This window comes from Canis aureus, chromosome 25 (assembly GCF_053574225.1).
Source record: "Canis aureus isolate CA01 chromosome 25, VMU_Caureus_v.1.0, whole genome shotgun sequence".
Lineage (NCBI taxonomy): Eukaryota > Metazoa > Chordata > Mammalia > Carnivora > Canidae > Canis > Canis aureus.
The window spans coordinates 38,675,905-38,698,414 of NC_135635.1; the positions used below are offsets into that span (position 1 = coordinate 38,675,905).

The window sequence follows — 22,510 nt, forward strand, 5'->3', positions numbered from 1 at the left end:
CCACATCGGGGTCCCCAGAGGGAGCCTGCCTGTATCTCCCTCTGCGTATGTCTCTGCCTCTCTGTGTCTCTCATGAATAAATAAAATCTTTAAAAAATGAAATAAATTTTGAGAATACAGTTTAATTTCACCGAACATGGGAGCCATACGTTTGGCTCTTGAACAACGTAGGGGTTAGGGGTGGTGAACCCCTGTGCAGTGGAAAATCCATGTATAACTTTTGACTCCCCAAAAGCTTAACTACTACTAGGGTACTACTGATTGAAAGCCTTGCCAGTAACATAATTCATTTACATGTATTTTGTATGTTATATGTCTAATATACTATATTTTTATAATAAAGCTAGAGAAAAGAAAATGTGATTATGAAAATCATAAAGAAAATACATTTACAGCACAGTATTATATCTATCTTAAAATATCCATATGTAAGTGGACCCATGTAGTTCAAATCCATGTTGTTTAACAATCAATTGTATTGATACGAGAGAGCTTGGTTCTTGTCTCACGGAATCGAAGAATGAATCTCTCAGACACAGGAGAGTGAGTAAAGGGACAGAAGTTTATTAAGTAAAGATACAGAGAAAGTTCTCAGAAGTGAGAGGGGGGGGATCCCTGGGTGGCGCAGCGGTTTGGCGCCTGCCTTTGGCCCAGGGCGCGATCCTGGAGACCCGGGATCGAATCCCACGTCGGGCTCCCGGTGCATGGAGCCTGCTTCTCCCTCTGCCTGTGTCTCTGCCTCTCTCTCTCTCTGTGACTATCATAAATAAATAAAAATTTAAAAAAATTAAAAAAAAAAAAAAAAGAAGAAGTGAGAGGGGGTCCCAACAGGGTTGCCCCTGAGGACTTATAGGGTTGGTCTTTTATTAAGAACCTAATCAAGGAAGCTAAATCCTTTTAATATATCCACTGATATCACCACTGACTAAGGACTAGTGATAACAACTTTAATGGCTTACTTCCTCTTTGGGGTCTGGTTATTCTATTGTTGGTCACAGATGATTGTCATAAAAAGATACCTCCCAGCCCACACCTAGGGCAGGGTGGTCTGGCTTGTTCCTTTATCTCTGGTTTCCTTACACCTCAGCCTTCTTGGGATTTTGTGAGCCTGCTTCTGTGGCCCCCTACCTAGCCTTGCCTAGCCCCTTGTGTCCCTAACTCAGTATTTCTTTTTTGTTCATAGATTGTTCCAAAGACTTAGGACAATTTGAAGAGTAGGTGAACTTTTTCCTTTTTCTCTTTCAGTTCCTCTCATATTTTTCAAGACGACCAGTTATTTTGTGATGTCCTGACTTCTTTCAAAGTGGAAATGAATAACCATTATCTTTCCAAATATATTTTCTTAATTTTTAATAGTGAAATGTTAGCTATTTGGCCACTGAGGCAAGTATAAAGTCTACCTGGAGCTGCTCACATACATCACTGAGGGAAGTATTTACCTGGTCTTCAACTTTGCTTTTCCAATTGGATAGTTTTTGCTGTGACATATTAGTTCGTTAATGCCCAGAAATAATGCCTAACAGTTTTCTCTTTGAATCTAGTTTTGTATAACAGAGGTTTTACTAGTTTTAGGTAGTAAATTATCAATCTCAATCCATAAACTTTTCCTCAAATTTAGATTTTGAGGGATTGGGACAGGATAGGTTATCTTATGTAATAGTTTTGTTCTTGTTCAAAGAGAAAAAGAATTGGTGTTTTATGTAAACTTGTGCTCCCAGAATGGTTCAACAGAAATAGGATCTAGAATATTCTTGTTTGAATAAATTTACCAATCAACAAAATGAAATCATTTGATCTAAAAATGTTTGCCTCTTTCATTTTTTTTATACCCCTATTGGATTGACCATTTTAACCAAATTTACTACATGAGTTCATGGCTTTGGCTTGGTGATTCAAAGTTTTTAGCTTTTAACTCCTTGCACTTGATGACTTATTGACTTCAGTATCAACTTCCAGAGGCAGCAATGTGAAACTTCAGGCATGATGAAGCTTGAAGGAGTAGGCTAGAATTCCCACTCACAACTCTCCTTGCCTTTTATTTGCCAAAGCAGATGCCTCTAGAGGGTTGGCACATACCAAATGTACTTTTCATCCATTATCTCTATTCTAATTGAAAGCAGGTGCAGAGCCACAGGGCAGGAACTTCTTCAGAACTGTAATTTTCTTCTGAAGTTGAAAAGAGAGAAAAAAAAAAAAAAAAGGAGGGGGGGAGTGAGAGTAATGTTAATGATGTGATTAAAAGTTTTCATCAAGAACAATGGAAGTCAACAGGCCCTGTGGGGAAGTATCAACTCTTTTTTTTTTTTTTAATTTCTTTTTATTGGAGTTCAATTTGCCAACATATAGCATAACACCAGTGGGAAGTATCAACTCTTGCATTGGTGTTAGGCTAATTGCTCAAGTATATTCTCTGAGGAGGCTGATCCCTAGGCATAATTATGAAGTTGCTAAAGTTTTCTTCAGCAGGATACATTACTCCGTTACTGGTCCCTTTCTGTTTGTTAGCAAGTGTTTTCTTAGTCTTGGACTTTATTTCTGTTTTATGCTTTTCTAATGCCTCATGGATGGGCAGGATTTGCCTTTTGGGGTAACTCACCATGGTCCAGTCCTCTATATTATTTTAAATCAGAACTAATTAAATCAAGCTTTTGAATTAAATTATATTACACTAAATTAAGTTAAATTAAATTAAATTAAATTTAATTTAATTAAGCTTTTACATCAGAGCCAGTTGATTGCATGCTATGTTCTTTCCAGGCTTATGTCCACTGAGTGAGCTGAGATATCCTTCACTTTTACAGACACACTGAGATACAGATGTCTCATTTAGTGTAGACCTCAAAAGGCTACTTCAAGAAACTATAGGAATGTCAGTCATCCTGACATTTTAGCACATATGTATTTAAATTCCTTTTGTTAAAACCTCTTCTTATATATAGTGTTTTTATTTTCTGCATGTGCTCTACACTGGGTGTGAGCTGACTCTCAGTAACTGGTTTTCTATCAACCTGTAGATATTTCTGTTTCTAAAGGGATTTTCTTTTTTTTTTTTTCTAAAGGGATTTTCCTAGAATAAAAGACACACAAAATTGGATAAATACATCTAGCAAGACCAATTAAACTAGTACGAGGAGCAAGTTTTTACATCTCTTTCCTAGTGGTTTGGATGAGGCAAAAGTCTTCCATTTAGACATCACATCCCTCTTTATAACACACTCTAGGGGGGATGAAGCAAACATAATTTCTTTCATTCACAAATTTCTAGTTGGTCATACTGTTACCTGCAAACTTTCTACAATTGCACCACTATATTTTCTTAATTTAATTACATTGACCTTTTGCTTTTCATTGGCAGGTTTAGGTGGGACAGTACACCAAGCATCAGTGTCCAGCAGTCCCAATAAAATTTCTTCACCACTCTCAGATCATTTTACCCATACCAATGCATATGGTCTCGTGTCTTCTGCTGGGGACCATGCCAGGAGATCCTGGACCACCTGCTACTTAGAGTCGTAATCCTCTCCTTTATCTTGAACTGTTGTAATTCACACTGGCTCTAAAGATACTATATACCCTTTTACTCGTCATGCAATCATCAGGTTTTAAAATCAAGGTTAAGATACATTGAACAAATCTGTTGTGGTCCTTTTAGTAGTTTGAGGAGTTGGTGGGACAGCAGAACCAAATAATCTTTTATAGGGATTCATTAAAACTTTTTTTTTTTTTTTTAAGATACTATTTATTCATGAGAGACAGAGACGGAGTCAGAGACGCAGGCAGAGGGAGAAGCAGGCTCCATGCAGGGAGCCTGATGTGGGACTCGATCCCAGGTCTCCAGGATCACACCCTGGGCTGAAGGTGGCGCTAAACCTCTGAGCCACCCAGGCTGCCCCCATTAAAACTTTTATAGCTGCTCCATCTCTCTCTCTCTCTCTCTCTTTAAGATTTATTTATTTATTTATTTATGATAGAGAGAGAGAGAGAGAGAGAGGCAGAGACACAGGAGGAGGGAGAAGCAGGCTCCATGCAGGGAGCCTGACGTGGGACTCGATCCTGAGACTCTAGGATTAGGCCCTGGGCTGAAGCTGGCACTAAACCGCTGAGCCACCCGGGCTGCCCCTCTGTTGCCATTTCAAAAGATGTTTAAAATAACTTTGAAAATACCCTTTTTGCTTTTGAATAGTTACAGATGTACTGAAAATTATGAAGATAATACAGATAGTTCCCATATGTCCCACATCCAGTTCCCCAATTATTAATATCTTACAACAATATGGCATATTTGTCATAAGTAATAGACAAATATTGACAATTATTATTAAGAAAAACCCATACTGGGCAGCCCAGGTGGCTCAGCGGTTTAGTACCACCTTCAGCCCAGGGTGTGATCCCAGAGACCCGGGATGGAGTCCCATGTCGGGCTCCCTGCATGCTTCTCCCTCTACCTGTGTCTCTGCCTCTCTCTCTCTCTCTCTCTACCTGTGTCTCTGCCTCTCTCTCTCTCTCTGTCTCTCATGAATAATAATAATAATAATAATAATAATAATAATAATCCCATACTTCATTCAAATTTCCTTAGTTTTGCCTAATGCCCCTTTTCTGTTCCAGGATCCCATTAGGATCCTTGGCTATGACAGTTTCTCAGACTTTTCTTGGTTTTGATGACCTTGACAGTTTTGAGGAGCATTGGTCAGATCAGATGTTTTGCAAAATATTCTTCAATTGGGGTTAGATTGATACTTTTCTCATGATGAGACTAGGTTTATGAGTTTTTCGAGGTAAAACAACAAAAGCAAAGTGCTGTTCTCATCAAATAATGTCAAGAGTACTGACTATCAATAAGACATCACTATTGATGTTGACCTTGAGCAACTGGCTGAGGAGTGTCAGGTTTCTTCACAGTGAAATTCTTCTTTTTTCTTCCTTCTTATACTGTGCTTTTTGGAAATAAGTCACTATATCTGGCTTACATTCAGGGAGTTATATTCCATCTCCTTGAAGGTGATGTATCTACATAAATGACTTGGGATTCTTCTGCATAGGATATTTTTCTATTCTCCCACATCAAATCATTTATTCAATCATTTGTTTGTATCAACATAGACTTATGGACATTTGCTTTCTACTACAGGATATAGTCTTTTTTTTAGGGGGGGGATACAGTTTGAGGTCACATTACTTTGTTGGTCAAGTCTTCTAGCTTCAGACATTGGGAGCCGTTCAATTGACTCCTGTGTCCCTTTGACATATGCCAACTATTGTGTTTGAGCATTTTCTTACTTTCTGACAGTATAAGGTACTCGTCTTATATATGTCCTGCTCTAGTCCTGGAACCATCCATTTCTCTGAGGAACCCTTGTACATTTTGTTAGAGAATGGTATTAGAGAAAAAAAATGGATCCTAAGTGTTTCATGCCACTTTTAATCAACCATCTGCATGCTATCATCCAATTGATTTGTCCCAAGATTTTTCCACCTTTTTTTATTCTTATGGTTCTTTTTATTTTGAGTAATTCTAATCTCCACCCTGTCATTAAGCCCAGAGAAAGGAGATCCATGACAGCTTCTCTCATGTCATGAGGTCAGTCCAATAATGAAGTTGCTTTAGCTCTCCAAGCTGTAAGAGTACTTTTATTGTAGCATCAATCATCACCTGGGAGAGAGAGGGCATAAAGTTAAGAAAAACCTAGTGTCATCATAAAAGCAATCCAAAATTGCTTACATTCTCAACATTTCAGCAGCCTAAAAGGAGCATTTTAGTTAATATTTGCTCTTCAAATGACACTATTAAGGAAGTGAAAGATAAGGCAAAGGTTAAGGGAAAATATTTGCAAGTTACATATCTGATAAAAAACTTGTATCCAGATCTATAAAGAACTCTCAGAACTGAAGTAAAAATATAATGCAATTTTTAAAAATGGCAGAAGACTTGAACTAGACATTTCACCAAAAAAGATACACAAATAGTAAAGAAGCAGATGAGAAGAAGCTCTGCACCACTAGTTATCAGAGAAATGTAAATCAAAACCTTAATGAAATATCACTATGTATCTTTTAGAATGTATAATTTTAAAATTTGATTATGCCAATATTGTTAACAATGTAGAGAAACTAAAACTTTCAAGTATTGTTGCTGAGAATGTAAAATAATAATCTCTTTGCAAAAACACTGGATAAGTTCTTAAAAAGTTAGACATATGCTTAAAATGACTCAGCCATTCTACTTCTAAGTATTTATCCAAGAAAAGATAATTAAATTAGTGATGAGACTCTTCAGTACTCATTCCCCTGGCTGTAGCAAAATCTGAGAACTGGTGCTGAGATGTTGACACCAATTAATAATAGAATGTCCATCAGCCTAACTCTTTGTATAACTATGTGAAGTAGAGCTTTGTACTACTCTCACCACTGATCCTTGCTGGGTATGTAATGTGGATAAGAAATAAACTTTTTTAATGAACTATTGGGACTTCATCAAGATAAAAAGCTTTTGTACAGCAAAGGAAACAGTCAACAAAACTAAAAAGGAACTTACAGATTGGGAGAAGATATTTACAAATATCTTATTAGATAGAGGGCTAGTATCCAAAATCTATAAAGAACTTATCAAACTCAACACCCAAAACCCAAATAGTCCAGTCAAGAAATGGGCAGAAGACATGAACATATATTTCTCCAAATAAGACAACAAATGGCCAACAGGCACATGAAGAAATGCTCCACATTACTTGGCATCAGGGAAATACAAATCAATACTGAGATACCACTTCACATCAGTCAGAATGGCTAAAATGAACAAGTCAGGAAATGATAAGTGTTGGCGAGGATGTGGAGAAAGGGGAACCCTCTTCCACTGGTGGAAAGGCAAGCTGATGCAGCCACTCTGGAAAACAGTATAGGGGGGCCTCAAAAAGTTAAAAATAGAGCTACCCTATGACCCAGCAATTGCACTACTAGGTATTTACCCAAAGGACACAAAGGTGCACCTGGACCCCAATGTTCATAGCAGCAATGTCCACAATAACTAAACTATGGAAAGAGCCCAGATGTCCATCAATAGATGAATGGATAAAGAAGACGTAATATACACACACACACACACACACACACACACACACACACAATGGAATACTACTCAGCCTTCATAAAAATGAAATCTTACCATTTGCAACAACGTGAATGGGACTAGAAGGTATTATGCTAAGCAAATTAAGTCAATCAGAGAAAGAATTATCATATAATTTCATTCATATGTGAAATTTGAGGAACAGAACAGACAATCATAGGGGAAGGGAGGGAAAAATAAAATAAGATGAAATCAGAGAGGGAGACAAACCATAAGAGACTCTCTCAATCATAGGAAACAAACAGAAAGCTGCTGGAGGGGAGGTAGGTGGAGGGATGGGGTAACTGGGTGATGGGCATTAAGGAGGGCACTTGATGTGATGAGCACTGGGTGTTATATGCAACTGATGAATCACTGAACTCTATGTCTGAAACTAATAATACACTATATGCTAATTAATTGAATTTAAATAAAAAAATCTAAGAATATATTTTTTAAAAGATTTCATTTATTTTAGAGAGGAAGGAGCAGAGGGAAAGGGAAAGAGAATCTCAAGCAGACCTTGTGCTGAGCGTGGAGTGTGACATGGGGCTCAATGTCACAACCTTGAGATCATGACCCCAGCTGAAATCAAGAGATGGGTGCTTAACTAACTGAGCCATCCAGGAGCCCCAAGAAATACATTTTTAAAATGGTTTTAAGCCACTGAGACTTTGAGGTTCTTGTTAGGACGTAGAACCACTTGTTGAATACAACTACAAAACTCGAAGTTTTTCTAGCTTCTCACAGCTTTTTGCCTTGTTTACCAAGAATTAGTCTGCTTTGTCTATTTTTCATTTTTCTTTTTACTATTTCTCTCTTCTCTCTGATCTCATAAGCACTCCTTCTTCATACTTTTCATCTTATCCTATTATGGTCCGTGTGGCTTCTATCCTTTTCATCCTTCTTTATGAATGTACTCAGTTCCTGTGATATCATAACTAATTACATCATCATGATCTATCACTAGAAGCAAATATGAAAGTGATGGTAACAAGTTCGGTCAGAGAAATAAATAATTTACTCTATCTTTCTACTGTTTGTTAGGGGACAAATTAGATTCAGAGTTGATACCCAGTCGATATCCAGAAATGATTTTTTCATTCAAAAATCATTTATTGACTAAGGGTAAAAATACCTAAGTATCCAACCACTTATGAGTGAATGTTGAATCAATCTGCCCTACCTCAATATACTACAATGCCGTGAGATGTATTCTCCTTAAAAGAAGTAAGAAAGGATGTTTGGTAGTGAGAATAAATTCTACACTGAAGTAACAAAGATGCATATAGTATTTATATTATATATATGCATCTTTGCATATAAATACTATATGGGGACTAATTAAAATAGGAATTTTATTTCTCTATGAGAGTACCAGCCTGGCGTGTCTGAATTAGCCAGGTAGTCCTGCTTTATGAGGTGATTCAAAGATTCAAGTTCCCTTCATCTCAGAGCTCCACCATTTCCTCTCAACCAATTCTGGGAGAGAATGAAGCCCTGGAAGAGAATTAATGCCCAATACATTCATCTTGTGTGATTAATTAACTTACTTCCTATGCAAATAAAGTAGTCTTACCTATGTACTATGCTTGGGAGAATTGAAAAAATGGTCATTCAAATAATTTTCTTTAAGGAATTCTCTGGAACCATGTTGGTAAAGCCTGTCCTAGTTCATTGTTCTTGTCTGCATGGTCAAACTGGGGTCATTGCCCTATTCATGGTCCAGCCCATAGGAAGAGAAAATAAGGAAGTTCAGGACAAGTAATTTCCTTTCAGGAAAAACAAGGTCAAAATTGTATTTGTTCTTTCACTCAGGTATTGTCAAGTATTCAATCATATGGCCACACTTAAGATTTAAGAAAACCAGAAAGTTGGGCCTCTACCAAATGTCAGGAAGAAGGGAAGAATGGATTTGGGGATACAACCAACAGTCCACCACAGGAAGATTGGGGTGAGGGGATTGGATTATCTGTTGTGGGAAGTCTGCCATTTGGAAGGAACTTTTACTGTGATAATCTCAAACTGAGTCTCAATTTTCTTGGTTTTTCTTCTAATCTCCTCCTTTTAACTCAACCTAGTAGTCATGTCCTCAACATTTTTGCTTTATTACAACCCCTATTCTATTTCTTTCTTTCCAGTTTTATTGAGATATGATTAACATAAACACTGTATAAATTTAAGGTGTACAGCATAATGATTTTACTTACGTATATTGTGAAATGACCACAATAAGTTCAGTTAACATCTGTCATCTCACATAGATACAAAAAAAATGGGAAAAAAAGTGTTTTTTTCCTTGTGAGAACTCTTCGAATTTACTCTTTTAAAATTTTATATATAATATATATATATATTTTATATATAGCAGTATTAAATATAGTCATCATGTTGTACATTACACTCCTAATAATTTTTATCTTATAACTGGAAGTTTGTGCCTTTTGACTACTTTCATCCAATCCCATTTGCCCCCACCACCAACCTCTGGTGACCACAAATCTGATATCTTTTTTTATATCTTTCTATATATTTTCTATCTCTGATCTCTCTCTCTTTCTTAGATTCCACATATAAATGAGATCATTCAGTATTTGTCTTTCTCCATCTTACTTACTTCACTTAGCATAATACCCTCCGGTTCATCCGTGTTGTTGTAAGAAGTAGAATTCCTCTGTTTCACAGCTGAAGAATATTCTAGTGTGTGCATGTATGTGGATTATGTATCACATATATCACTTTTTATTTATCCATTTATCCTTGGACACTTAGGTTGTTTCCATGACTTGACTATTGTAAATAAAGCTAAGCTGCAGTGAACATAGGGGTGCAGATATCTTTTTAAGTTAATGTTTTCATTTTCTTCAGATAAATACCCAGAAGTGGAATTGCTGGATCATAGGGTAGTTCTATTTTTAACTTTTCGAAGAAACTTCATACTGTTTCCATAGTCGCTGCACCAATTTACACTTCCACCATCAGTGCGAGAAGATTCCTTTTTCTCCACATCCTTGCCAGCATTTGTTATCTCTTGTGTTTTTGATGACAACCATTTTAATAGAGAGGAGGTGATTCTGTGCTCTGGATTTGCATTTTCCTAATGATTAGCAATGTTGAGCACTTTTTCATGTACCTGTTGGCCACTCATATATCTTTTTTGGAAAAATGTCTGTTCAGGTCCTTTGCCCATTTAAAATTGAATTATTGAGTTGTATGAGTTCTTTATATATTTTGGATTTTAACCTCTTTATCTGTTATATTATTTGCAAATATTTTTTCCCATTCCTTAGGTTGTCTTTTCATTTTTATTGTTTCTTTTGTTGTGCAGAAGCTTTTTAGTTTGATGTACTTCCACTTGTTCATTTTTTCTTTTGTAGTTTGCACTTTAGGTGACATTGTCAAAAAAATAATAGCCGAAACCCATGTCAAGGAGTTTTTCTCGTATGTTTTCTTCTAGGAGTTTTATGGCTTCTGATCATACATTTAGGTCTTTAACACATTTTGAATTAATACTTCTTTATTCAAACAAGTATAAAAATCCTACTGATAAAGGTGCCTGCGTCGTGTAGTCGGTTACCATGAAACTCTTGGTTTCTGCTCAGGTCATAATCTCAGGGTTGTGGGATCAAGTCTCATGCTGGGCTCTGTGCTCAATGTGAAATCTGCTTGGGATTCTCTCCCTCTTGCTCTGCTCCTCCCCCCACTTACACTCTCTATCTCTAAAAACAAAATAAAATCTTTAAAAAAAACCCCTATTGATACATTTGGGAAGGTAAGCTAAATGGCAGTTTCCAGAAATTCAGTTGCTGTTGAATGCCGTTATATTTATCACCATCTAACATTTATTTTACTGATTGATTTTGATGGTTGGTTATGTCTCCTGACTAGAATAAAAAATCCACAAGGACAGAGTTTCATTGATGTTACTTTTCACTGCTAAGAATCTCCAATTCTCAGGACTAAGTTTTGATAATAACTAATGGTTATATAGTATTTACTATGTGCTTGGTAACTAGGATGGCTATGTAATTTATTTTCCAAACCGGGGCTCTTTCTAGATTGAACCAGAGACCCAGCTAATAATTATTCTAGGACAATAGGAATAATCAAGAGTGTCCCAGGCAAAGTAGGACTCACTGTTGCTCTGTGTGTAACTGTCTACAAAACCTATGTGTGTGTGTTTTACAGATATTTCCTTGTTTTTGCTCTTCATTACAACATTTGAGGGGATTACTATTGTAATCCCCATCTTACAGATTCGAGGTAGACCATTGTTTTCTCTATTTTACAAATGAGGAAATGGTGATGTAGAAAGACTAAATAATATTTTTAGAGGGGGGAGGGACAGAGGGAGACGATCCCAAGCAGACTCCACCCTAAACACAGAAACTGAGGTGGGGCTCGATCTAACCACCCTGAGATCAACCTGAGTTGAAATCAAGAGTCAGATGCTTAACTGACTGAGCCACCTAGGCACTCCATAAAGACTCAATAATTTAGTCAAGATCTCACAACTAGTATATTAAGCCAGGATTTGAACTCAGTTAGTCTGGCCCCCGTGCTTATGATCGCTCTGTTATATTAACTTGAAAAATATTTATGACTTAGTGAATGAACTGGCCACACTCTTTCAAATCCTTTATAGTTTCAAGTTCTCTCCCTCAGGACACTCTGAAGAGAGATTAGTCAGTCTTTTTCCCCTGTAATGGAGTGCTCAACTCAGTGATTTGAGGATAGCTTTGTCCAAATGTGAGAAAAACCCAGGAACAATTTGAAGCTTTGTGTGAGATGGTGCACTTATACATTAATTTATTCCAATGTAAGAAATATATTCTGGCTATGAGAAAATATAAACAGATGTAATTTGATTGAAAACAATTTTACATTTACTATATAATATGTTCAGTTGGTTTTTTGTATAACATTTTAATTCCATGGACTAGAGTTCTTTCCAATGGAATATGAAGTCCATTCTATATGATAATTCTAAGAACAGGTACAGTGATTATTTCAGGTATATAATTGATGGGGGAAACATGGGGGTGAGGTAAATTAAAATTATTGTTACTGATTTTCTGAAGAAAATTTCTTTCAAAAGTGTTTAGTTTTGTTTCTCAGCCTGTGTCCAAATCTCTCTATGATGAAAATATTAATATCCACATTCAACAGCATTGTTTTGGTTTGTTTATTTCTTTGTCTGTTTTTACTGCCCCAAATACAAAATTATGATTGCCTAAGGATCATCAGAAAACATAAATCTGACTGAGAAGAAAGGACAAGAACCCTTTTCATTGAAAGACCTTGTCTCTTAATCTAATGTTTTTATTTGAATTATATTTTCACTTTTTCTAGAACTCTGAAAGCACATAGAAACACATGATGAGCAATAGTTCAGTCAGCTTTACTCACCTAGGGATCTTAGAGGAGAAGTAAAAAAAAAAAAGGGGGGGTGGGGAGGAGTAGGATTTTCACTATAGTTCTAACTAAAGAGGAACAAAGTGGTAAATTTTGGAAAGTCCATGAACTTTAGAGTCAGACCCTGCATTTAGGCTGAATAATTGAACTTGTTTTTCTCATTAAGCTTTCTTTCTTCATCTATAAAAAAAGATGATAAAAAGCCTGCTGTTGACCTTCACGGATTGATTAAGGCTAGTATCACCAGTAATACATATTAGGATCCAGTACTCCTTGATGGTGATATGGTGTGCTGAGAATCACATGAGCTTTGCGGCATCCACCCAACAGTGCATAACCTTCATTTCATAATGAGAAATTACCCGGGAAGTCCACCCTGAGGCACATTGTACAAAATAATGGATGGGCATCCTTCCAAATCATGCGGACAAGTCAGAGGTTGGAAGAAACTAAGGAGACAGGACAAAACTAAATCCAATGTGCAATCCTGGATCAGATCCTGAGCAGAGAAGCAATGGAAAAACTGGTGAAATTTGAATAAGTTTTAAATTTGGTTAACAGTATTATACCAATATTACGATGTACCAGCATTTCTTTGGATAAATATATTCTTTAAGGATTTTATTTATTTATTCATGAGAGACACAGAGAGAGGGAGAAGCAGGCTCCCTGTGGGGAGCCTGAGCAGGACTCGATTCCAGGACCCCAGGATCACAACCTGAGCCAAAGGCAGACGCTCAACCACTGACCCACCCAAGTGCCCCTCTTTTGATAAATAGTTGATGGTTCTGTAAGATATTAACAAAAGAGAAGTTGGGTAAAGGGTATACGGGAACTCCGCTGTATTCACAATTTTTTTTTTTTTTTTTTTTGTATTCACAATTTATTTTTAAAAAAGTCTAAAGTTACTTTTTTAAAAGCCTATCATGGGGGATCCCTGGGTGGCTCAGCGGTTTGGCGCCTGCCTTTGGCCCGGGGCGCGATCCTGGAGTCCCGGGATGGAGTCCCGCGTTGGGCTCCCTGCATGGAGCCTGCTTCTCCTTCCTCCTGTGTCTCTGCCTCTCTCTCTCTCTCTTTCTCTCTCTCTCTCTCTGTGTCTATCATAAATAAATAAATAAATAAATAAATAAATAAATAAATCTTAAAAAAATAAAATAAAATAAAAAGCCTATCATGAAGACTTTTAGAATAAAATGTTCTGGGAATCTGTAGTTTGATTTTTATTTTTACTGCTTTTAATTGATCTCAGTTTGTTACATTAGTGACCTTGCAAAGCTTTCTGGGTCGCAGTAACTTGTCAGAGTTACTTTTTACTTTTTTTTAGCTTTCCTAATTTATTCAGCCTCTTGGGCTAGGCAATAATCTGAACTGCCAGAGGCCTTGGTTTTGTTGATAATGCAACAGAGAGTGCAGTTTCACAGCTCAGGACTCTTTTGAAGTCTCAGGCTTAATGAGGACGTTTACCTGCCCCTAGAGGTTTGCATGATTCCAAACATATTTTTCACCTATTGCCTTGGTACTAATAGAAGGCAGATGCAGAACCAGAGGCCATTTACTTTTCAAGGACGGTAATTTCTGGTGAAGAGTGAAACAGGAGAGAAGTGAGAACAGTGCTAATGAATGGACTTCAGCTTCTCATCAGAACAATAAAAACGCTTCAGAATATACTATCTTCGTAGTCAGGTCTCCATATGGCAACAAGAGATGTGCTCAGCACAATTACTAAATTGCTAAAGTTTATTACAACAACACCTGCCACCTGTCATTTTTCTGCTCCTTCTTACCTGATGCTTCATCCCATACCCTCAACCAAATCATGCTCCTTCTTTGCTAGACACACCCTAGCACCGTTGATCACCACTGTTAGATCCCCTTAAGACATATCTGTTTCTTGTAACTGTACCACATCTGTCGTCCCTGCCTAATTCTGACTCCCTGACTTCTCATGGCTTTGTTAGAAATTAACAAGGACTTCCTTTTGTATTTTCTGCTGTTGTATTTTAGAGAGGTTTTGAAGGCCTAAAAAGGGGTTTTCTATGGTAGGATGTAATTCCCTCTGACATGTTGGTTGAGGCAGAAAGTTTTAATCCTGTGGATACTTAAAGGCAATCTTTCTGAGGAATGTAAGAACTGGGATGTCATAGATTTATAAGGCTTGTCTATGTCATTGATCATTAAAGATTAGCCTGATTTTCCACTGCTGAGAGGACACTTCACTGTCCAAAATGTTTTATCTAATGAATATGAACTTAGATTCTGATCTTATATAATTTATCATTTATCAAGATCCAAGAATTTAATTTTAATTCTTAACCCAGATATTTCTTTTTTTTAAATTGGAGTTCAATTTGCCAACATATAGCATATATCACCCAGGGCTCATCCCATCAAGTGCCCCCCTCAGTGCCTGTCACCCAGTCACCCCAACCCCCCGTCCGCCTCTCCTTCTACTACCCCTTGTTCGTTTCCCAGAGTTAGGAGTCTCTCACGTTCTGTTAACCTCTCTGATATTTCCCACTTATTTTCTCTCCTTTCCTCTTTATTCCCTTTCACTATTTTTTATATTCCCCAAAGGAATGAAACCATATAATGTTGGTCCTTCTCCGACTGACTTACTTCACTCAGCACAATACCCTCCAGTTCCATCCACGTCAAAGCAAATGGTGGGTATTTGTCGTTTCTAATGGCTGAGTAACATTCCATTGTATACATAAACCACATCTTCTTTATCCATTCATCTTACGATAGATACCAAGGCTCCTTCCACAGTTTGGCTATTGTGGACATTGCTGCTAGAAACATCGGGGTGGAGGTGTCCCGGCGTTTCATTGCATCTGTATCTTTGGGGTAAATCCCCAAGAGTGCAATTGCTGGGTTGTAGGGCAGGTCTATTTTTAACTCTTTGAGGAACCTCCACACAGTTTTCCAGAGTGGCTGCACCAGTTCACATTCCCACCAACAGTGTAAGAGGGTTCCCTTTTCTCCGCATCCTCTCCAACATTTGTTGTTTCCTGCCTTGTTAATTTTCACCATTCTCATTACCCCAGATATTTCTAATTTTTATTTTTCCCTTGGGCACTTCTAATGGCCACAACATCCACGACCATGGGTTGTAGCTGAGGACACAGGAAGAAGCCCCAGTGGAAAGATGTGAAGCATTTTGACATGTCAAATTTGACATGCCACTCTGAACTCTTAGACCACCTCAGACTAAAGTTGTTGTGTGGGACAAATACTAACTTCTTTTTTTAAAGTCTATTTCAGTTAGGTATTCTAACAGCTAAAATAAGGCAACAGGGATCCCTGGGTGGCTCAGCGGTTTAGTGCCTGTCTTCGGCCCAGGGCTCCATCCTGGAGTCCTGGGATCGAGTCCCATGTTGGGCTCCCGGCATGGAGCCTGCTTCTCCCTCTCTCTCTCTCTCCGTCTATCAAAAATAAATAAACCTTAAAAAAATAAAATAAGGCAACAGATACGCATATATTCTCTCATTTAATTCTCAACCCAGCTTGTAAAAGAAATAGTCTTTACTCCCCGTCCCTTCCCCTCCTTTTTTTACAAGTAAGGGTGCTGAGGCTGAGGAAGTTTAATTTGCTTAATTTACATAGCCATTGATTGGGTGAAGCTAGGATTCAAAGGACAGCAGTCTATTTATTTATTTATTTATTTATTTATTTATTTATTATAAAATTTAAATTCAATTTACCAACATACAGTATAACACCCAGTGCTCATCCCTGAACAGCAGTCTCTTAACCAGTCTCTTAAACCATGGGGCCCTCTGTCAATATCCTCCATTCATAAACCACCATGAACATACCTGAAGTTAAACAAGTTGCATTTATCTTTCTTTGCAGTGAGGGAAAATGCACACCACCTTGTGATACTTCATATGGGGGTGTTAGAAATTATTTATTATAGGATATGAGCCTGTGCTGGGTGATTTGAGGGAGAGTTTGCTCTGGATGCAGGGCTTTGCTCTGGATTGGATGCTGGCAAGAAAGGAAAATAATTGTATGATTGTGTATTTTAATAAATCTCTTCTGGAAGGAAGAAAAACTAGAGAGAGGCTAAAGTTTTAGGTAGTAGAGAAGAAGTAGTCATTTCTATTAACCATTATTGTCATTTCATATTAACTAGTATAGAGGGAACGCATGGTCATTTTTGTGGTTTGAATAGTGTGGTTTTTATGGTTATGCTTTTATGCTTTTGTTGTGTGTTCATAATTGTGGAGTGGTCTTTTTTTTTTTTTACCACGATCCATCTAATGCCTTGTCTAATGCTAATGTTCTGTGAAATTTCTTATGTTTGACAGGAGAAAACCAAGGCTACTCTTTCTCATTTCTTTATCTATTTTCATAGACTATAGTCTTTTTTCTCCAGGTGAATCTTTCTAACAACTTAGTTACTGTTATAAGGTGCTTTTAAGCGTTTTGTTTTGTTTTGCTGCTTTTAATACTTTGGTGAATATAAAAATGTTATTTATTTTCATTCGTTCTTTCTTAATCAGACTATACTGAATATAATTTGACATTTTTTAACTACCCAGAGTCATCATTATAAATGATGTTTGCTGTACACTGTTGGAACTATAATGAAATGGGATGTTGACGTGTGTAAGATTGTTCACTCCTTTGCTATTTAATTTCAGACTGAAATAGCTGTATTTTTTGATGTATCACTGTTGATGGCTTTCTTTTCATTGATATCACTTCTTGGAGTTTTTTTCTCCTTTCAACATCTTCAGACCTGTTCTATCTAATCCATTGTGAAGGACTTGAAAACTATATGACCAATTACATCAAAAATTAACAGTATAGCTGATTATAAACCACAAACAAATAGAGTTCATGGAGTTTGTAAGATTGAAAACAGTTATGTGGTTGGGGCATGGCACTCTAGTTATTGGAACCATACTGGACAATACCTTTTTGAAGTAAGACTCTGTTGAATACGTTATTTGCAGTGGTGAGTCCAAGCATCAACCAAGCCAAAAGAGGATTTACTCCAAGAAGCCAGAGACAGGGAGGTGAGACAGAGCCAGAAGCAGGGGAACCAAAAATCCAAAGAGAGCTGGATATTGCTGAGAAAATGGAGCTTGATGCAAAGTTCAAGATGTGAAGCAGGGAGAGTTAGAAGCTGGACAGGATGAAACATAAGGATCAAGTATAGGAAACGAGTTCATAACTAGAGCTGTGAATGACCATTCATGCCTGCTCTATACTTTCATATGGAATTTGGAACATACTTTTGGGTCAGATATAAAAGCTTAAATAAATGTTGTTGGTCCTGAGAAGCAGGATTTGCTATAAATCATGGAAGGAAGCTACATAAGCCAGAGGTTTTTTTCTTGACTTTATAGTCCAAATTTGGAATGGATGAAAATTGGCATGAAGGAAAGTTCAAACAAGTGAAAGTAGAAGTTTACTGTCAAGGGAGTTTTATTCATTTATTGATTTTTCTCCTAAAATGTTTGATATTTTCTGCCAAATGGCAATAGGAGAGACAATATATTGCAGTGGTTAAGAGCTAAGCCTCTAGGATGAGATGCCTTGGGTCCAAATTCTGTTTCTAACAGGTTCGCTATAGGAACACCTGGGTGGCCGAGTGGTTGAGCATCTGTCATTAGCTCAGGTAGTGATCCTGGGGTCCTGGGATCAAGTCCCACATCAGGCTCCCCATAGGGAGCTTGCTTCTCTCTCTGTCTCTCTCTGTGTCTCCTTTGAATAAATAAATAAAATCTTAAAAAAAAAATAACAAGTTAGCTATAAAAACTTGGCAAACTGCTAAAACAGAATTGAGAATGTAGTACTGGGCCTATCCAAATATAGTCAACTGATCTTTGAAATGAACAAAGACAATTCGATGAAGAAATGATAGTTATTTCAACAAATGTTTCTGTTTTTTTCATATGGTAAAAAAACCCCAATAACCTAGCTCTACATATTTTATAATTTCCACAAAGATTAACACAAAATATATGAGGCTTTCATATATTGTTGGTGAGAATCAAAATGGTATAATCACTTTGGAAAACAGTTTGGCAGCTTCTTATAAAGTGATACATTTACAGTCATATTTCTTGGGCAGAACCAGATTCCTTGGGCAAATACTCCATGATTCCATTCAAAAGTATTTGCCTAAGAAAGATGAAAATTCATGTTCCTGTAAAAACCTGTACATGAGCGCTTATAGTAACTATAGTGGTTTTTTCACAATGGCCTACTTTGTATATAACTCAAAATGTCCTTCACTGTTGAATGGATAAAAAAAGTGTGGCAGTTCATACAATGAATATCACTTAACCTTGAAAAGGTACAAATTTGAGACATACAATGATGTAGATAAATCCTAAATCCATTATCACTTAACCCTGAAAAAGTACAAACTTGAGATATACAATGGTGTAGATAAATCCTAAATGCATTATTCTAAGCAAACTCAATACTGAGCCCAACTCAATACTGTATATTTTGTGCATTTCATTTATGTGACATTCTGGAAATGGCAAAACTAGATATGGAGCATGGATAAGTAATTGTCAAGCATTTTGGGTGGGGGAGAGGTTAACTCAAAGGGACAGCATGAGGGGAATATTAGGGTTAATGCAACTGTTTGGTATCTTGGCTATGGTGGTAGTTACTCTATTCTATGCATTTGTCAAAACCCAGAACTGTACATCAAAAAGAATGAAGTTGTGTATATTAAAATAAATAAGGAACATAAAAAAGCAATTAGGTCCCATATGTGTCTTTTTCCATAACATTTAAGTGTAACTTGGCTCTTAAGACCTCAATTTTAATTTTTTTTTTTTTTTTTTTTTTTTATGATAGTCACAGAGAGAGAGAGAGGCGCAGAGACACAGGCAGAGGGAGAAGCAGGCTCCATGCACCGGGAGCCCGATGTGGGATTCGATCCCGGGTCTCCAGGATCGCGCCCTGGGCCAAAGGCAGGCGCCAAACCGCTGCGCCACCCAGGGATCCCGCAATTTTAGTATTCTAAATGGGTATAGAGAATTTGAAAAATTATTTCCTCTTCTAATACTACTTTATATGATATACTGGTATTTCTAAAGCTACTTTTATTAAATGGACAGCTATATTGCATTAAAGAATTTTATCTGCAAATATTTATTCAAAATATACAATGTGTTGTATATGTGGAGAATCTTCAATGGTTCTATGAAGAATTTGCATCTCAGATTTAACCACGTCTACATATCTTTGTTCAGATTGCTAAAACTAAGTCAGTAGTTGGTAATGAAATAAAGTACTGAAGGGAAAAAAGATATGGAACAAGCACAGAAATATACTTGTTATTTTTCTTTCTCTCCCTAAATCATTTACTTCAAAGCTTTAAGAACATGCTATTTCCTTTTTTTTCTCATGCATTTATATTTTCCACTTAGGCAAAATGTATGATATGAACCTCCTTGAAACATCTGTGCTTAAATTCACTCAAGTCGGAAACCCTGGAAGATATTAAGAACACTGTCAATAGTAACTACTATTTTATGTTAAAGAAGCTATGATGTTTGAGTTATCTGTAATTTTACACTATGTCCCTCCCTCTAAAATTCTATTATGTAAGTTCTCTTAACCTTTCTCTTAAATGACTACTCAACAAAATGGGAAAAAAAATAGTCCTTAAAATTTCATTGTGTTGAGATATCAAAACTGCTAGGATGAAATGCCCTTAAATTTCCTCCCTTTGAAATATTCTGAAACCTATTCTAACTTTAATTTGGGAAAGAAATTGATTACACAGATGAGAAGAAAGCAAGCTTGTCCCACATCCAAGTTTATTTTTCTAAGAGAAGAATGTTCTGGGAATGTGAGATCAATGATAAACTACATATTTTTTTCAGCAGAAGACTGCTACTGGGCTCCTCTGTAATCATTCCATGTTTTGTAATCAGTGGTGATCATCAGGCTACCATCAGGATTTTATAGAGCCTCTATATTTCTCAGGCAGATTTACGTACCATGACTAGGTATGTGTTAATGGTGTACAGGAAGAACATAATACAAAACATCATGATAACCACTGAGAGTGTAGCCAGAAGTATGATGGACATCATCTTTTCTTGTGTCCCCAATACCACACATGCATAAGGTCCATGACACATGTGGGTACTGCACCAAATGGGTTTTTTAATCAGTGGTAGGTGATAGTGAATAAGAATGGCCAAGAAGATCACCTGTATGGACAACTGTGTGAGAAAGTAGACAAGATACATTGCCAATAGGGGCTTTTCCCGGGATAAGTCAAAAATTTCATCTTCGTTTGTCTCCATGTGGTCTACATTGCTGTTGGTGTTAATGGACTTCTTTTCTAAATGTTCCTTCTTAAATATCTTGGTTTGCTTATGCACACTTTGGGAGACAAAAAACTCCATCACAAAAAAGACAGAGGAAAAGGCAAAGCCAACCACATACCAAACACCAAACACAGGCCTCGTGAAGTGATTCTCATAGCATTCTGCTAGACAGGCTTTGGAGAGGTTTCCATGGCACTGGAAGTCTTGAACCAGATCAAACCAGATGTTTTGCACTACATACACAACCGAAATATAGAGAAAAGTAATGCTGAACCACAGTGGTCGCCCTATGTAGAAGTTTGTGGGGTCTTTGCTCATCTTCAGTATGATAGGGGCCATACTCCAAAACTTAGTACTCTCAGCCATCTTGGAATCTAGGAAGACAAAAGCAAAGTAGTGTCAGGGGGAAGGAATAGTCATTCCGTTTTAGCCCTTTTGTACAATTTCTGCTCTTCTCTTGTTAGGTATTCTCTGTGAGGGCATTCAATGGTCTTAGGTGAGAGGACAACTCCAAAGAAAGCTTAGGAGAGTGTTCAAAATTAATATACCCACTGAATAACATTTCCTGTTCTTTCATCTGCTAACCTCTTATCCTTATACCAGTCTCTCTTTCCAACCCCATTGCATCTCCCAACCTCTTCCTACAGTTTATTAAATCCTCTGTATAGCTATCCCACTTGCTCTCATGCTAAACTCTGTGGCATTTACTTCTTTTTACAACCTATGTACCAACCTGTGTCAACAGTATAGTTCCAACTGTCATAGAACTCCCACAGCTATCTGAATATAAGTGCTTAAAGGTAAATCTTCATCACTTCTCCCTGAGATGTATGTATCTGCTAGTCTAGCTGATCTCCCAAGTGCCCAGTTAGGCTCTTCCTGAAGTCAACTTTCCCAAATCCTATTACAAGTTTCAAAATCTGTTTCTGGTTAACCATTCAGGATTCATGACTTTTACTGGGAGAGCAGCTTCAATTTCTTATTTGCATTATATTCTGCTGCTCATTTGAAATTTTTCATTGATTCCAGATATTTTGAGCATCAAACACAATTCTGAGTGCCAAAAAATGAATGAGGCAGTTCTTGCCTTAAATTACTGATCTGATTTGCATTTCCTAGTGATTAGTGATATTCAGCATATACTTCAGTACTAAACATAAAAATATACTTTAATAAAAAATTCTGATGGTGTGAAGAGTGCTTTTCTTCCAATAAGTTTATTGTGAGTGTGACATCTGTGGTTTCTATAATTTACTACCCTTCCTATTAACTAGAAAGACGTTTTCAGACAAATTATTATTACAATACTTAAATAGTTGATACTTGCCCTGGCCTTCCTTACCAAGATGGTTGAGATTTTGGGAGTGCCTGCATCATAGTTTAACTTCTTCCTTTATTCCATCTTGTTTTTCACACCCCTGCCCCTTTGCTTCCTTTCAGAGACATTAATCCTTAATAAATGATTTGTACACTCAACTGTATCTCAACATCTGCTTCTGGAAAAGCTAACCAACAATACTCCTCTTCAGATTTTCAGAGCTTGAGAGACAAGCCATACAGATAGCAGGGCTCTTTCTTCAACCCTGGCATCACAGTCACTGGAAAGCCAAGCATTCTGTAGAAAACACTATGCTTAATCCTTGCCCTGGGAATCTGAAAAAAATCTCACATG

At 37.1% G+C, this 22,510-nt stretch overlaps 1 long non-coding RNA gene across 1 annotated transcript; it reads right to left on the reverse strand.

The window, feature by feature from the left end:
• Nucleotides 1-20,245: 20,245 nt before the first annotated feature.
• On the reverse strand, nucleotides 20,246-21,811 carry LOC144297293 (uncharacterized). The gene is made up of 2 exons (XR_013364347.1): nucleotides 21,572-21,811; nucleotides 20,246-21,212 (listed from the first exon to the last, which is right to left on the reverse strand). It is a non-coding gene; the product is annotated as an uncharacterized LOC144297293 (long non-coding RNA).
• Between the last annotated feature and the right edge of the window lie 699 nt (nucleotides 21,812-22,510).